Source organism: Salvelinus alpinus, chromosome 31 (assembly GCF_045679555.1).
Source record: "Salvelinus alpinus chromosome 31, SLU_Salpinus.1, whole genome shotgun sequence".
Classification (NCBI taxonomy): domain Eukaryota; kingdom Metazoa; phylum Chordata; class Actinopteri; order Salmoniformes; family Salmonidae; genus Salvelinus; species Salvelinus alpinus.
The window spans coordinates 21,442,460-21,461,850 of NC_092116.1; positions in this window are offsets into that span (position 1 = coordinate 21,442,460).

Consider the following 19,391-nt stretch of genomic DNA (forward strand, 5'->3'; position numbering starts at 1 on the left):
TTTATGTTTCATATAATGTGGTGTGTATATGTTGTCTGTCAAGGGTTATTTTAGCTTGTTTGTACACTACAGGGCGTTATATGTTGGGGTCAATAAAGGGGAACTTCAATTGACAACAGTAACAATCGGAAGATTATTCTTGTGGATGCATTATGGACGGATCTCTCCTGTGCAAATGGCTTTTCATAGGTAATTGCCACTACAGTAAATTTAACATAACACTACACTTACTGTTGGGAACTTATTTGGTTTCTCTACCTCCTGAAAGTTTAAGGTTGTAGTTATTGGTGGAGAATTCCCCATGGAATACACAATGAATGATTGGAGATCGAATACTGAGGAAGTGAAGTTGTACTGATAATAATTTGAAGTATAATTTCTCAATGAAACCCTGTTTTGAATCCAGTGTCTCTTATGGGCTGCATGTTTGTCTGCCTGTCTGGACAATTGTTCCTAGATGCAGTTTGTTGATATTTGATGCTGTGTCTTGACTGCTGACAATACGGATGGAATCAATCTGATTAGAATGATTTACATTGTTCAGAATTGCCCTCGTAGACTCCTGATCTACCAGACTATTCAGGGTTTTCAGTCGTTACCAACCATTGCCCCCTCTGGATCAATTATACTGTCCCCACTGGACCTAACGAGTACAGTGAGTATGTTTGACAGGGGATTATCACTGGTGGAACATTTGAAAAATATAGTCTTCTGTTGAAATAGAAAAACCATAATGTGTTACATTTCTGTCAGTGTCTGTTATGTGAAATAGAGTCAGTGAGTCAAGTTAATGTTAAGGGATGGATGTGTTTAGAAAAAAAATGTGTTCTCCCTATAAGATCTCTACAGAACATTCCACGTATAGTATCTCAACTATAGCTACATGAATCAAAGCACATAATGTCCCCTAAGAATATAAGTTTATCAATATCCTCCTGTCTGATGAGCCTCTCCCTCCAGAATACAACTAAGAGCTGTAGCTTCTGGTGAACCATCTTTACAGGGAGACAATCTAACAAGGTGAAACATGGAAGTCCGACCAGCTTGTGATGGCAGCGATTCAAGTGATGACAGTATGGAAATACACCCTCTGAGTGAGTAAGATTTTTTTAATGGAAGGTTTAAAAAACAAACGGATTTTATTGACTATCTCTGGACTGTCATGCAAGTTCTATTGACACTTGTACCCTTGTGGAAGCACAATGTAATCTAACTGGGATTTATAACAGGGCTTTTTGTGTTCTTTATGGATTACTGTCTAACTACACCCCTTGTTTGCATTGTCTTCTTCTGACCTGCCAATCAAACTCGTTGAAATATCACAATATTCCAAAACCTTCTTGATGAAATAATAAATGACCTGCAGGCATTTATTATAAATAAGCTATTTGAGATAGCTGATCATTTTGAATGTATACACTGGAGAGCTGCCAGAGGTAGTCTGTTTGGTAGTGTTATTGGAGCAGCTGGAGGAATCACTGCTATAGTGGGTACCATACTGGCTCCCTTCAATCTGGGTGCCTCCCTGATTGTACCTGGGGTCGGTGTTGGGGTGTCTGTCGCTGGTGGAGTCACTGGTCCTGTAACATTACTGACATGGCAAGTACGACCACAGATAGGCAGACCATTGAGAGAATTATGAAAGAAATCCAGGTGAAGATTGAACCAATTGTGGAAAACCTAAATAATATCAATTTGAGTTTCAAGTCTCTACCCACATTTCAGAAAGATGCTGCATTTAAGGCAGGAAGGTGTGTAACCAATTTTGCACCAGAACTAGTGTGAATTATTTGGTTTGCAACGATTGGCAAAGCGTCTGCCCAGCCGTCTAGAACTGTGCGGGTAGCAGGTACATTGTCAGGGGTGCTCTCTGGCCCATTTCTTGCTATGGACATTTTCTTAATCGCCAAAGAATCCATGGAAATCCATCAAATTAATCAGCATGAAAGTGAAGCGAATCAGCACCGAAGTGAACCAACAAAGTCTGATACATTGAAGTTCTTTGCGTTGGTCAGGGAAACAGCTGAAAGGTGTCAACAGACAACAGGCACATTTAAACCTTGAGAATAGAACTGGACATATAAATGACAGTAGTAAAGTCTACATTCATCCACTTGTTCTTTTCGTACCACAATATGTTAAGTGGATACAGTACTTTCTATGTGAATTGTGGGACATTTACTTTGTAATACTTTAATTTATACAAAATTCATAAGCAGTTATGACAGGGGTGATCTCCTAGTTCTTGACATAATCTCATTGTCAAGGAAACCAATAAGCTCAGTGAAATGGATAAGTTTGTTCAGAAAGTCAGGGAAATGTTTGATAAGCATGAGCAGATATTTTTTTTTGAAATTGATAAGAAATCGGAAACAAATTTAATTTGTCACATGTGCTGAATACTACATGTGTAGACCTTACCGTAAAATTCTTACCTACAAGCCCTTATTGCAATTTTTTTTTATAGTAATTATGAAAATATTTGCTAAGTAAACTAAAAGTAAAAAAGTAACACAATAAAATAATGAGGCTATATACAAGGGGTACCGGGACCGAGTCAATGTGCAGGGATACAGGTTAATCAAGGTAATTGAGCTAATATGTACATGTTGGTAGGAGTAAAGTGACTATGCATAGATAATCAACAGAGAGTGGCAGGAGCATATGTGAATGTATGAATAAATATTAATAGTACAGGGGTTAATACAAATAGTCCGTGTAGCCATTTGGTTAACTGTCTCATGGCTTGGGAGGTAGAAGCTGTTCACGACCATTTTGGTCCTAGACTTGGCCCTCCGGCACAGCTTGCCGTGCGGTAGCAGAGAGAACAGTCTATGACTTGGGTGGCTGGAGTCTTTGACAATTTTTAGTGCCTTCCTCTGACACTGCCTGGTATAGTGGTCCTGGATGGCAGGAAACTGGGCCCCAGTGATGTACTGGGCCGTACGCAGTACCCTCTGTAATATGACAGGTGAATTAAGCAGATTGTATTTGCTTTTTTCCCAAGCATCCCTATTCTGGTAAATGTACAAATAATATGACACTCACAATAACATGCATTTGCGTAAACATGTCTTTGACTGCATTTATCTATGACTGAAAACAAGCAACATTACACCATGATCAAGCTACTTTGACTCCTAAAGTCACAGTCATGGGGCAGACCTGTAAATGTTCATGTTTAACTACTGTACTAAAATCCTCACAGTGTAGCAGTAAACACAGGTCTTTCCTGATACATGCATGGACAAAGTCTTAATAAGTGAACATTGATACCCTCACTCATCATAAGGTCATAAAATAACTCCTTATCAATGATGAACCTTGATTTGTGATTGGACACAACTGTTGGTTGTTTTTCAGACTCACCTTGTCTCCAACACAGTCAAGTTGTTACTCCTCTGAATATCCAATTGTACCTCCACTGGACCTAACTAAACACTGTGAGTATGAAATTATTTTCACTGGTGTAGTTGTAGGAAATGTAAACTGTTCTGTACTAATGTTGCATTAATATAGAACTATTCATGAAAATACTGTATATGTAAAAAAAAAATTCTACCTCATACATTGTTTCAAGCCACTCTTTGCAACAAATCTGATGTGAGATTCGTTATTATATTTAGAGTTAATATAATGAGGCAATTTCTATTCTTCAAGAATCAACGGCGTATATCGTTAATGAAATGACCTTTGAACCACAGTAAATATAGCAGATTGTAACTAACATAACACTTGGCCTCCAGTTCTCCTTACTGTACCTCCCTAAAGCTGAAGTGTGCAGTTATTGGTGGAGAATTCCCCATGGAATACACAATGAATGATTGAAGATCGAATACTGAGGAAGTGAAGTTGTACTGATAATAATTTGAAGTATAATTTCTCAATGAAACCCTGTTTTGAATCCAGTGTCTCTTATGGGCTGCATGTTTGTCTGTATGTCTGGACAATTGTTCCTAGATGCAGTTTGTTGAGATTTGAGGCTGTCTTGACTGCTGACAATATGGCTGTAATCAGCTTTTTAGAATGCTTTACATTGTACACCCTAACAGGCCTTTGAACCCTGATACACCGGAACCAATTATAGCGTGCCCACTTATTACTGTAGTAATAAACGGTACTGCAGTTGAGGGGTAAGTGTGGGTTGTAGGAGAACGGGGTTACTTGGACTTACAGTCAGTGAACCATAATTTAATTTGAGAGATTTAGTGCAGATTTTTTGATGCACCTTTCCCACAATTGTTTTAATATCATTATTTTTTGTCATTATTTTTTTATTTAACCTTAATTTAACTAGGCAAGTCAGTTAAGAACAAATTCTTATTGACAATGACGGCATGCTTGTAATGTCCCCCCAGTCAAACCCTCCCCTAACCCGGACGACTTTGGACCTATTGTGCACCTATTGTGCACCAAAACAAATAAAAAGTCTCTGGCATTTCACCCTGATCAAGTGACTTTTACTTTCAGATTGACATGCGTGAGGCCGACCTAGAATATTAATATTTAACCACTGAACCCTTCTCCACAGAAGATAAACAATGGTGAAGGAAGTATTGCATTTCATCCTGATCATGTCACTGTTTGAATCGAAGGTAAAGGATATTACAAGTAAATGTTCAACTAAAAGCAGTAACACTAAGACAGGTGATCTATATTATATTGTCCTGAAGAGGCATAAATCTTTTATAGTGAAAACCATGATACTTTCAACTGGTGGTGATGTGCAGTGTGATGTAAGTGTATCTAGTTATTGACTTATACAACAGGTGCAGTGTGGCTATGTAGGTTGATGGAAGCTCAATCCTACAATTAACTAATCCTACATTTCTTTGCTTGGGCAAGTTTTTACAGTAATAACTGTTTAGTTGAAATGATTCGACTGCACCTGTAGGCAATAATTCAAAACTGCCTTGCCTTTCACTTCCCATACATATTGATTAATTTAAACATTATAAATATCTATAAATGAAATGCACATACACATTTCAAATATACTATAAATGCAGTGCCTTCAGAAAGTATTCACACCCCTTTACTCTTTCCACATTTTGTTGTGTTACAGCCTGCATTTAAAATGGATTCAATTGAGATTTTGTCTCACTGATCTACATACAATACCCCATCATTTCAAAGTGGAATTTGGTAAATAAATGAAAAGCTGAAATGTCTTGAGTCAATAAGTATTCAACCCCTTTGTTATTTCAAGCCTTTTTTTTATTTTACCGTTATTTTACCAGGTAAGTTGACTGAGAACACGTTCTCATTTGCAGCAACGACCTGGGGAATAGTTACAGGGGAGAGGAGGGGGATGAATGAGCCAATTGTAAACTGGGGATTATTAGGTGACCGTGATGGTTGAGGGCCAGATTGGGAATTTAGCCAGGACACCGGGGTTAACACCCCTACTCTTACGATAAGTGCCATGGGATCTTTAATGACCTCAGAGAGTCAGGACACCCGTTTAACGTCCCATCCGAAAGACGGCACCCTACACAGAGCAGTGTCCCCAATCACTGCCCTGGGGCATTGGGATCTTTGTTTAGACCAGAGGAAAGAGTGCCTCCTACTGGCCCTCCAACACCACTTCCAGCAGCACCTGGTCTCCCATCCAGGGACTGACCAGGACCAACCCTGCTTAGCTTCAGAAGCAAGCCAGCAGTGGTATGCAGGGTGGTATGCTGCATACCACTTTAAGCCTAAATAAGTTCAGGAGTAAACATTTTCTGAAAAAGTCACATCAGTTGCATGGACTTATTCTTTGTTCCTTAAAAGTGGTTAACATGATTTTTGAATACCTACCCCATTGCTGTACCCCAGACATACAATTATCTGTAAGGTCCCTCAATCAATAGTGCATTTTAAGCACAGATTCAACCACAAAGACCAGGGAGGTTTTTCAATGCCTTGCAAAGAATTGTTAGATAAAAAAAGCAGAATATCCCTTTGAGCATGGTGAAGTTATTAATTAGGCTTTGAATGGTTTATCAATACACCCAATCACTACAAAGATACAGGCAGAGAGGAACTAAACTGCTCAGGGACTTTAAAACATTGAAAACGTTAGAGTATAATGGTTGTGATATGAGAACTGAGGATGGATCAACAACATCGTACTTACTCCAAAATATTAACGTAAATGACAGTGAAAAGAAGGAAGCCTGTACAGAATAAAAATATTCCAATACATGAATGCTGTTTGCAACAAGGCACTTAAGTAATCCTGCAAAAAAACTTGGCAAAGAAATACATTTTTGTCCTAAATTCAAAGCATTATATGTGTGGGTACCACTGAGTACCACTCTTCATATTTTCAAGCATGGTGGTGGATGCTTCATGTTATGGGTATGCTTGTCATTGGCAAGGACTAGGGAGCTGTGTAGGATAAACATAAGTGGAATACAGCTAAGCACAGGCAAAATTCTAGAGGGAAACCTGGTTCTGTCTTCTTTCCAACAGACACTGGGAGACATTTACCTTTCAGCAGGACAATAGCCTAAAACACAAGGCCAAATCTACACTGGTGTTTACCAAGACGACATTGAATGTTCCTGAGAGGCCTAGTTACAGTGTTGACTTAAATCATTTGGAAAATCTATGGCAAGAATTGAAGATGTATTTCTATCAATGATCAACAACCAACTTGATTGTTCTTGACATTTTCTTAAAGAATCATGGGCAAATATTGTACAACCCAGATGTGTGAATCTTAGACTTCCCCCAAACATACTCACAGCTGTAATTGCTGCCAAAGGTGTTTCTAACATGTATTGTCTCAGGGGGTGAATAATTATCTAATTCTTTCACTCTAATATTGCAGAGTAATTTTTGTAGATCGTTGTTAAAAAATGACAAATCCATTTGAACCCCATTTTGTAACACAGAATGTGGAAAAAGTGAAGCGTGTGAATACTTTCTGAAGGCACTGTAGCTACATTTTGGTAACACTTTAGTCCACTACATCCTCCTGTCTGATGATCCATCCTTGTGTTCCATCTGCTTATACAGCCTCTCTCCAGAATATGACTGAGAGCTTATGCAACCAACATTTCCGTGTGGGGCCCATATGGGTTAATGAATGACTGTTCCAAGGGCCCCATGAGAGCAACCCAACAGGAACCCACAAAATGTTGTCCTCAGTATCCACTTTGGCCCCACATGTGGGTTGCCATGTTGGTCTTTATGTGGGTTCACGTTGTTCTTATTGAGGGACCCCATCTGGTTATAGGGTGGGTGTGTAGTGTAACCTATATGGGCAAGAAGTACACTGTAAATGTGGTTTTCAATTGGGACCAAACTGGTTTTGTTCTCAGTCTCCATGCAGGCTCCAGATGTTGCTGCCTAAGCAAGCTTTCCTAACCCTCCACAGTCTACGCCCTGCCTAAGCTAACATATGGACATTTTTAAGAAGGTCATACTAGGATTGTTTAGCTATTTGATTTAGAATTTCAAGACCCCTTGAAAAATATATATTTTTTTAAAGATTGAAAAATATAATTTGGCCTTACTGCCATTAGCCCATACAAACACATTGAATAACAGATTCACAACATGGAACAACAGATGGTCCCCAAAAAAATCTAAAGCAAGTTTGTTCTGAAGTGTCTGTCCTACATCTAAAACATATAAGATCAGGATTTCTTATTCTTTTTGACGTATTTGATCCCTTATTTTTAGCACTAAACTGTCTTCATATATACTTCCATAATTTTTTAAAACTGGTACCAGGGGGCCTTCAGACGAGTCTTGTGAGGCCTGTGGGTGTCCTAGAGAAAAACAACAGACATGTATATATTAGTGTGTAGCCCAAACTGTTCAGACGCTACAGACAGAAGTTGGCAGATCGTATCGACTTCAGACGAGTCCCATGATGCTTGTTCGGGTGCTGCAGATTATTTTATGAGAAGACTGATTTTCGGGATGTCTCATGGTTTAATTAACAAACTCCGTTCTAGCTCTGCCACCTTTCACCTCAGATGAGGAAGTGTGACATCGGCAGATCGACAGATGGCAGATTGAGATGCATCCAATGCAAAAAAAAAAAGGATATCTCTGTCTTGAATGGACAGATTTTTGGGGGGATTTTTTTATTATGCTAATTTGATTTCAGCAGGGCCATTCTAGGGGGTTAAGAGATGACAGAAGCAGTTTTCTTTATCAAATAAATGAATGTTTATTTATAGCACATGCTCAGATCCTATTTTCTCAACTATCTACACATGCTAAAACACTGAAAATATGACTGAGCTAATAGATTCATATTTTAACACTTTTCTTTGTCTCTTTCTCCAGTTGGATTGAAGTTATCTGCTCCCACCAAATCCATCAAAGCAGAAAATAACCAGTCAGTCCATCATGAGAGTGGTTCAAGTGACGACAGTATGTCATCATCACATGACGGTGCGTAAGATTCTATGGAGCAGTTTAACCTGTTAGCCCAATACAACATTATACAGTATTATCGAGGCAAATGTCTGTGGACATCACTTAAATAATGTCTAGGACTGTGCTTAAACAAAATTCAAAGAACACTAAAATAATAATGTATTATGTGTAATCCAGTATTATTTGCACAATTATGAAACAATTTGGAGGTTTAATTTATGATTAACACATTGTTCAACTGATCTTTTCTCCTCATAATCAACATTAGGTGCAACCCATAAATTGTGTGGTCGTTGTATGGTACTGAATTATTTGATGTTTACAGGAATGACCAAAGTAAATTATATTTAATCCATGATTCACATGTGATTTATTATTTTGCGTAAGGGAATTGTCTTTATGTTGTCAAAACTCATGTGTTTACATAGCAATTAGTAAAGTTATTTTTTAATTCCTAAATGGGATATGGCAGGTCTTTTGTATTCATTTCATGGAGCAATGTCTAAATAAACACTCTGTTTTGCAGTGAGATTGAAAAAACTGCAAAAGGAATTCAAGGAAAGTGTTGAAGTATTCAGACACCTCCTTGATGAAAGTTTGACGGACCTTCAGGCAAAAGTGAAAGAGCTTCATCAGATAGCTGACAGTTATGAGAATTGGTACCGTGCCACTACTAGAGGTAGTCTGGTAGGGAGTGTTATTGGGGTGACTGGAGGGATCACTACTTTAGTAGGCCTTGCCCTGGCTCCATTCACTTTGGGCACCTCCATGCTTGTTGCCGGGGTGGGTATGGGGATAGGTGTAACTGGTGGGATTACTGGCGCTGCTTCTACCATCACCAGCATGGTGAGTCAACGAAGTGACCGACAGAACATTCAGAACATTCAGAAACATTTTCTGGAAAAAGTCAAACCAATTGAGGAAAGCTTGAATAAAATCAACTGGAAAGTTGAAGAATTAAAGGCAATGGTCAATGATACAGTTGTGACAGGGATTGGACTTTGTAAAATAGCAGGTAATCTGGTATTTTTAGATGACTTTGCCTATTTTGCTAAATTTGCAAATATTTCCAAACTAAGTGCCTCATCTGCTAAATCTCTCCGTGTAGCAGCAGCGTTCACAGGGGTGCTCTCTAGCCTACTCCTAGTCCTTGACATAATCTCTATTGTCAAGGACGCCAAGGAACTTGATGCAATGGAAAATGGAAACCGAATTCAGTCAGATACACTGAGGTTTATTCAGACAATCAGGGACATGGCTGAACAGTATGAGCAGGCTCTAAACACGTTTAAACAGGTAAAGGATGAACTTCTTTGAAAAAAACGTTGATTAAGAAAATACATATATTTAAATGAAATAATCAGATTATATTGCTTGAAAGGGGTCTGATTTTACTGTTGAAGTTGGAACTTTACATACACCTTGGCCAACTACATTTAAACTCAGTTTTTCACAATTCCCGACATTTAATCCTAGTAAAAATTCCCTGTTTTAGGTCAGTTAGATCAGCATTTCATTTTCGGAGTGTGGAATGTCAGAATAATAGTAGAGAATTATTTATTTCAGTTTTTATTTCTTTCATCACATTTCCAGTGGTTCAGAAGTTTACATACACTCAATTATTATTTGGTAGCATTGCCCTTAAATTGTTTAACTTCTGTCAAATGTTTTGGGTAGCCTTCCATAAGCTTCCCACAATAAGTTAGGTGAATTTTGGCCCATTCCTCCTGACAGAGCTGGTGTAACTGATTCAGGTTTGTAGGCCTCCTTGCTCGCACACACTTTTCTATAGGTTTGAGGTCAGGGCTTTGTGATGGCCACTCCAATACCTTGACTTTGTTGTCCTTAAGCCATTTTGCCACAACTTTGGAAGTATGCTTGGGGTCATTGTCCGTTTGGAAGACCCATTTGCAACCAAGCTTTAACTTCCTGACTGATGTCTTGAGATGTTGCTTCAATATATCCACATAATTTTCCTCCCTCATGATGCCATCTATTTTGTGAAGTGCACCAGTCCCTCCTGCAGTCAAACACCCCCACAACATGATGCTGCCAGCCCCGTGCTTTACGGTTGGGATGGTGTTCTTCGGCTTGCAAGCCTCCCCCTTTTTCCTCCAAACATAACGATGGTCATTATGGTCAAATAGATCTATTTCTGTTTAATCAGACCAGAGGATATTTCTCCAAAAAGTTTGATCTTTGTCCCCATGTGTAGTTGCAAACCGTAGTCTGGCTTTTTTATGGCGGTTTTGGAGCAGTGGCTTCTTCCTTGCTGAGTGGCCTTTCAGGTTATGTCAATATAGGACTCGTTTTACTGTGGATATAGATACTTTTGTACCTGTTTCCTTCAGCATCTTCACAAGGTCGTTTTGCTGTTCTGGGATTGATTTGCACTTTTCGCACCAAAGTAGGTTCATCTCTAGGAGACAGAACGTGTCTCCTTCCTGTGCAGTATGACAACTGCGTGGTCCTGTGGTGTTTATACTAGCGTACTATTGTTTGTACAGGTGAACGTGGTACCTTCAGGCGTTTGGAAATTGCTCCCAAGTATGAACCAGACTTGTGGGGGTCTACAATTTTTTTTCTGAGGTCTTGGCTGATTTATTTTGATTTTCCCGTGATGTCAAGCAAAGAGGCACAGAGTTTGAAGGTAGGCCTTTAAATAAAGCCACAGCTACACCTCCAATTGACTCAAATTATGTCAATTAGCTAATCACAAGCTTCTAACGCCAATACATAATTTTCTGGAATTTTCCAAGCTGTTAAAAGGCACAGTCAACTTAGTGTATGTAAACTTCTGACCCACTGGAATTGTGATACAGTGAATTATAAGTGAAATAATCTGTCTGTAAACAATTGTTGGAAAAAATACTTGTCATGCACAAAGTAGATGTCCTAACCGACTTGCCAAAACTGTAGTTTGTGAACAAGACATTTGTGGAGTGGTTGAAAAACGAGTTTTTAATGACTCCAACTTAAAACTTCTCACGAGTCACCAACCCGGATCCGGGAGCACCCCCAACAATAAAAAGCTGACTAGCATAGCGTAGCATAGCGTCACAAATAAATACAAGCATCTAAATATCATTAAATCACAAGTCCAAGACACCAGATGAAAGATACAGATCTTGTGAATCCAGGCATCATTTCTGATTTTTAAAATGTTTTACAGGGAAGACACAATATGTAAATCTATTAGCTAACCACGTTAGCAAAAGACACCACTTTTTTTACTCCACCATTTTTTTCCTGCGTCAGTAGCTATCACTAATTCGACTAAATAAAGATATATAGCCACTAACCAAGAAACAACTTCATAAGATGACAGTCTGATAACATATTTATGGTATAGCATAGGTTTTTTTTGAAAAATGTGCATTTTTCAGGTATAAATCACAGTCCTACATTGCAGCTGCAATCTGAAATAGTGCCGAAGCAGCCAGAATAATTACAGAGACCAACGTCATATAACTAATTACTCATCTTAAAACATTTCAGAAAAATACACAGCGTACAGCAATTGAAAGCCCAACATCTTGTGAATCCAAACAATATTTCAGATTTATTAAATGTTTTATAGCGAAAACAAAATGTAGCGCTATATTAGCATAGCCACACCAGCCAGAACCACTTGGGCGCCCACGACCAGTTCACATGCACGACAGATATATGAAATAACATCGTAAATTGGGTCTTACTTTTGCTGATCTTTCATCAGAATGTTGATCAAGGTGTCCTTTGTCCAGATGAGTCGTTGTTTCGATTCAGAATGGCAACTTTCCCTCTTCATTTAGCATGGGTACTAGTCGAGTGGCACGGATCTCTCCAACGAAAATAAAGTCAGAGAACGGAACACCGCAAAACTCCCGAAAAAATTTGAATAATCTGATTAAACTATATTGAAAAAACATACATTACGATGATATGGTCACATGTATCAAATAAAATCCGAGACGGAGATAGTTTTCATCCGTAATGGCCGCAAAACAGAAGGCAATCTCACTTCCAAGTCGCGCGATTCAGAGTACCGGAAGTGGGCGGTCACGCCAAAGAAATAGCTCTTATTCCACGTCAGAACAAGATGAACACAAAATTTCTTCTCTGACGTCCTCTTGACACCCAGAGGAAGGCGTATGAAGTGTATTTCGGGTCATACGTATCATGACCATGTATAGGCAGAACGTTGAAGCGAGCATAGATATCTGGCATTCTACTTCCTGGTCAGGGAAAGTGCTGCCAAATGACTTCTGTTTCACTCAGAGAAAAAATTGAAACGGTTTTAGAAACTAGAGATTGTTTTCTATCCAATAGTAATAATAATATGCATATAGTAAGAGCAAGAATTGAATACGAGGCAGTTTAATTTGGAGAGGCAAAATGTCGAAGTTGAAACAGCACCCCCTGTATTCTCAAGAAGTTTAAGTGTATGTAAACTTCTGACTTCAACTGTATCATTATGTTCAGAGTAAATACTGTATTCGACAAGGTAACTGTATCCTGGGTTTAGAATTGTAGTGTATGAGCTACGTATATGGACATATCAAGATACATGGTGGAATTATCCATAACATATGGTCCATCTTGATTTTATATTTGTACAGAAACATAGTGTTTGATCTTTCTTACCTTTTTTATGATGTTATTTGTTAAACACTTTGAACTGAATTTGTTGAAAGAAATGTGCTAATGTGTGTTTGATTACTTGATTGATTGGTTTTATCTACTTGAATTGAAAGAATGTATGACTAATGTATACATTTGAAATGTAAATGGTTAGAAATAGCTTGTAATGTAGCTACAGTATGTGTCCTGAGGATGTACAAGTAAAAATCAAACCTAATTGTAAAATATTCATTTGAAATGTAAATAACTGTAAATATCAACATAATATTCTGGTGTATTTAATCAGCTAGCTCCCAATGTACCGTATGTGCAATAATGAGGAAGCCATGTAAGCAATGTTCATTATTGATGTTTATTTTCTCCTTTTAATTTAAGTACTTTGAAATGCATCATCTGTAAGAAATGTGCCATATAAACGAAGGTTGATTTGATTAGACTTAACTTTTGTCTCTTATGAAAAGTACATTAACAGCAAATGTTCAGCAAACTATTCATTTGAAATTGTTATTAAGGTATTATTGAATAAATACAAGTGTATAATCAAATATTTTATAACAAACGTATTTGCTGATGCTTTTCACTGATAAAATCAAAAGCCATGATCAACAACAAAAAAGCCTATTTTTGTCTAACTATTTTTTCCAAAACCTACTTGAAGGTAACAGCGCTCAATGTTGCCCCTAGTGGCCAGTTTCCACGTCATCGCCCAACATCCTCAGACATGGATGGACTTCGAATACTGACTTGTAACACGGGTGACCTGACAGTTATATCCTGTGTTGTATTCTCCACTTCCTTATCACCTGCTCCAAAAGGACCGTAGGGCCCACATCAAGACACCTGTAAGACCACACACACACACAGAGAAGATGTGACTATTGTACAAGTCACTCTCCAGTCCACGCTCACGGTACAATATACTCTGAGGTTACGAAACATTAAGGATGACTGCTCTTTTCAGTACATAGACTGACCAGGTGAATCTATAATATTTTATAGATGTCACTTGTTACATCCACTTCAATCCGTGTAGATGAAGGGGAGGAGACAGGTTAAAGAAGGATTTTTAAGCCTTGAGACAATTGAGACATTAATTATGTATGTGTGCCATTCAGAGGGTGAATAGGCTAGACAAAATATTTAAGTGTCTTTGAATGGGGTATGATAGTAGGTGCCAGGCGCATCGGTTTGTGTCAAGAACTGTAACGCTGCTGGGTTTTTCACGCTCAACAGTTTCCTGTGCCTATCAATAATGATCCACCACCCAAAGGACATCCAGCCAACTTGACAACTGTGGGAAGCATTGGAGTCAACATGAGCCAGCATCCCTATGGAATGCTTGTAGAGTCCATGCACCAACGAATTGAGGCTGTTGTGTTTGCGTGTGTGCCAATGTCCTAAAGTTTTGTGCCAGGCCACACTCTACCCAGTTTTCTTTACATTATTACATAATTCAAATTTAGATCCATCCGTTGACTTTAGAACAATGACAGGATAATAAAAACATACTATCAGGTTAAGTACAAGGAAGCAAGAAATCCAAGAATACAATATGCCATACTCTTTGGTGCTGCCCCTCTGGTGATAAGTGGTACTACAGTATTGGTGGTAGAGTGGTGGGAGGGGAGTCGCTCTTAGCTGAGTTGACTGTGCTAGTTAGATACCTTTAGTGAGCCAAAATCTAAGAAATGTATTAACCAGACTGTTTTTACTAGTTCGTTAATAATCTGTAACATATAATTACAATACTCACAGTAAATATGTATGTGCCTAAACATGTCTGACTGTACTTTTGAAAACAAGTACTGATTCTATGACATTTCACCCTGATCAAGTTACTTTCACTTCCAGGACCACAGCCGTGGGGCGGACCTAAAAGTTCATATTTAGCTGCTTAATCCTCAGATAAAGGGGTCATTGATATCTAACTGTAATCAATAGACATTAAAACACAGACCTTCACAATGTCTCGCTGTGTGATTAAAAGCTTTATCACTGAGCAATAGCATCTGTTTCCTCTCTCTCCAGAACACAACTTAGAGCTGCAGCTTCTGTCTGGTGAACTGTCTTACAGGAACACAACGTAGCAAAGTCAGATACGGCAACTGGTGCAAGGAGATGGAGCATTGAGACGCCCCCCCCACCCCGCTCTCCCTCTTTGTAAGTAAAATATTAGACTATGATTTTTTTTTTAAATAAAATCTCTTTAAATACATGATTAAGTGTAATTCTGTATAATGTGTAGGCAGAGGCCTAGTTAATTAAAATGTTTTTCAACACTACCTGAAAGGTTAAAAGTTGCTTAACATTAAACATATGTTAATGTAGGCTTCAAGTTCAGGAAATCAAACTTATTGTTTGTGGGTTTATGTTTTTCCTCTGGATGACACTGTCTGACTACATCTTCTGTTTTTCACTATCTGATGATCAACGAAAACTCAAACACATCATTACATCATTCAAGAAACTCAACAACAAAAAACGATTTACAAAAAATAGCAGATGAGTTTAAAACGACAGCCGATGATGTTGAAAATATTCAGGAGAATGCTTATACAGTCAGGAAGGCTGGGATTGCAATTGGGGTAAGTGGCTTAGTGGCAGTATGTCTAGCCCCCTTTACTGGAGGTGTGGCCCTGCTTGTTGGAGCTGTGTTGGTTGCAGCTGGTGGAGATAACATCGTCAAGATGTTGATTAAGAATGAAGGCCACGGGAAAATTAAGAAAGGTGTATAAAAATTCCAAGATAGTATTCAACAAATTGTTGAATGCCTGAAACAAATGAAAATAATTCTTAAAGCATTAGAGGAAATGTCCTCCAGTGCATCCATGATGGTAGCTGGAGGTCTGGGTTGGGTAGAAGTCATCTGTCTGCTTGAGAGAGTGGCTGAACTGAGTGACATAATTGGGCGTCGAGAAGAAGAATTGAACGCGGTGTTAGTTACCATCTACCGTATTCTTGACACGTTCGTGGCCATCTTCAGGATATGTAAGGACGATGCTCTTGAAAGAGGGTTTGTTTACAGTATCAGAACATCAGCTGAGATGTGTCAGAAGAGTATAAATGACTTTAAAGAAATGACAGGAGAATTTGACAAGCTATCAGATTGCTTAGAAGCTTCTAGAAACTGAAAACAGTCAGGTCATACACTGAGCCATGATAGATGTGAGAATATAAAAAGACCAGGGACTCACTGGGACTGAAATCAGATCTGGCATTTCTAACACACCAGACCATTCTCCTTAGGGCCCCCACACTGGCCCATTTTTTTTTATTTATCTTGAGGCCCCTATTATTTGCCTAATAATGGTAATTCTGCATTAAAAAAAAACATTTAGACAGACCTACAGGGTAAAAGAAGGAATTATTGCTGGTCCGCTTCTTCTTGATTGAACAAACTGCTCTCATTTGTCAATGCTGTGGTGCCTAACACATCTGTATGATGCACAGGGGATTGAACATCTACTTCAACTGAAATATGTGTAACATTTGTGTCTGAGTGTGAATATATAAGGAACGTTTAGTTTTATTTCTGCTGGAGAGGTGTGTTTCTCCTTCGATGCCAAATGTTGATCACAGTGTAGTCCACAATATACTAGGGTTTGTCCCAATAGCTGAGACAGAGATAGAGTGTGTGAGAGAGAGAGCGAGAGAGTGAGATAATTTATAAGTGAGTTCTTAAAACAAATGCACTCAAGCTGTCAACAACCCCTCACCAGTGAGAGTAAGTTTAGATTCTTGGAAACTGGAGGAGGAGTATTGTCTGTGAAGTTGACATCTCATCTCTGCTCTTGCCATGATTATAGGACTAGTTCCGGCTGTTGTCTTTGAGACGTTGGTAGTTGATAAAGTGGTACTTTTACCAGTAGATGTAGTCTTGATCGTAGTATACACTGACCATGTAAATAAATGAACCGTTTTGAATGTTGCTAGAGGAATAGTGTTTGTTGTTGCCATAGTGACAGCTGTGGTTGTTCCACTAGATTCAGTCGTTGCTCTTGTTGTAGCTGTTGATATGAGTGTCACAACATGGGAAGTTGTAACTCCTGAGTTGGCCGTTGCATTTACGTATGCAGCTCTATCCTCTGTGGTGGTTGTCTCATCAGACGTGGTTGAAAATGGAGATATGGTGTTTGTACTTGTTGTTGTAGTTACAGATATGAATGTAGGAACTGTTTCTATAGATATAGACATACTGTTGTTGTAGTGGTGGTAAACGGTGTGGTTGTTGAAACAATTTAAGTGATATGTTTGAGTTTTGTGTAGTAAGTAAGTTCCGTACCCATGGTTGTAATCTCGCTTGTAATTGAAGTGGAGGTTGTAGTAGTGGAGATGGAGGTTGTAGTAGGAGAGATGGAGGTTGTAGTAGTGGAGATGGAGGTTGTAGTAGGAGAGATGGAGGTTGTAGTAGTGGAGATGGAGGTTGTAGTAGGAGATATGGAGGTTGTAGTAGTGGAGATGGAAGTTGTAGTAGGAGAGATGGAGGTTGTAGTAGTGGAGATGGAGGTTGTAGTAGGAGAGATGGAGGTTGTAGTAGGAGAGATGGAGGTTGTAGTAGTGGAAATGGAGGTTGTAGTAGGAGAGATGGAGGTTGTAGTAGTGGAGATGGAGGTTGTAGTAGGAGAGGTGGAGGTTGTAGTAGGAGAGATGGAGGTTGTAGTAGGAGAGATGGAGGTTGTAGTAAGAGAGATGGAGGTTGTAGTAGGAGAGGTGGAGGTTGTAGTAGTGGAGATGGAGGTTGTAGTAGGAGAGATGGAGGTTGTAGTAGTGGAGATGGAGGTTGTATTAGTGGAGATGGAGGTTGTAGTAGGAGAGATAGAGGTTGTAGTAGGAGAGATGGAGGTTGTAGTAGTGGAGATGGAGGTTGTAGTAGGAGAGATGGAGGTTGTAGTAGTAGAGATGGAGGTTGTAGTAGGAGAGGTGGAGGTTGTAGTAGGAGAGATGGAGGTTGTAGTAGGAGAGATGGAGGTTGTAGTAAGAGAGATGGAGGTTGTAGTAGGAGAGATGGAGGTTGTAGTAGGAGAGATGGAGGTTGTAGTAGGAGAGTTGGAGGTTGTAGTAGGAGAGTTGGAGGTTGTAGTAGTGGAGATGGAGGTTGTAGTAGGAGAGATGGAGGTTGTAGTAGTGGAGATGGAGGTTGTATTAGTGGAGATGAAGGTTGTAGTAGGAGAGATAGAGGTTGTAGTAGGAGAGATGGAGGTTGTAGTAGTGGAGATGGAGGTTGTAGTAGGAGAGATGGAGGTTGTAGTAGTGGAGATGGAGGTTGTAGTAGGAGAGATGGAGGTTGTAGTAGGAGAGATGGAGGTTGTAGTAGGAGAGATGGAGGTTGTAGTAAGAGAGATGGAGGTTGTAGTAGGAGAGATGGAGGTTGTACTAGGAGAGATGGAGGTTGTAGTAGGAGAGTTGGAGGTTGTAGTAGGAGAGTTGGAGGTTGTAGTAGTGGAGATGGAGGTTGTAGTAGGAGAGATGGAGGTTGTAGTAGGAGAGGTGGAGGTTGTAGTAGTGGAGATGGAGATTGTAGTAGGAGAGATGGAGGTTGTAGTAGTGGAGATGGAGGTTGTAGTAGGAGAGATGGAGGTTGTAGTAGTGGAGATGGAGGTGGTATTAGTGGAGAAGAAGGTTGTAGTAGGAGAGATAGAGGTTGTAGTAGGAGAGATGGAGGTTGTAGTAGTGGAGATGGAGGTTGTAGTAGGAGAGATGGAGGTTGTAGTAGTGGAGATGGAGGTTGTAGTAGGAGAGATGGAGGTTGTAGTAGGAGAGATGGAGGTTGTAGTAGAAGAGATGGAGGTTGTAGTAAGAGAGATGGAGGTTGTAGTAGGAGAGATGGAGGATGTAGTAGGAGAGATGGAGGTTGTAGTAGGAGAGTTGGAGGTTGTAGTAGGAGAGTTGGAGGTTGTAGTAGTGGAGATGGAGGTTGTAGTAGGAGAGGTGGAGGTTGTAGTAGGAGAGGTGGAGGTTGTAGTAGGAGAGATGGAGGTTGTAGTAAGAGAGTTGGAGGTTGTAGTAGGATAGATGGAGGATGTAGTAGGAGAGTTGGAGGTTGTAGTAGTGGAGATGGAGGTTGTAGTAGGAGAGGTGGAGGTTGTAGTAGGAGAGGTGGAGGTTGAATTAGGAGAGGTGGAGGTTGTAGTAGGAGAGATGGAGGTTGTAGTAGGAGAGATGGAGGTTGTAGTATCGGAGATTGAGGTTGTAGTAGGAGAGTTGGAGGTTGTAGTAGTGGAGACGGAGGTGTAGTACGAGAGATGGAGGTTGTAGTAGTGGAGATGGAGGTTGTAGTAGGAGAGATGGAGGTTGTAGTAGGAGAGATGGAGGTTGTAGTAGGAGAGATGGAGGTTGTAGTAAGAGAGATGGAGGTTGTAGTAGGAGAGATGGAGGTTGTAGTA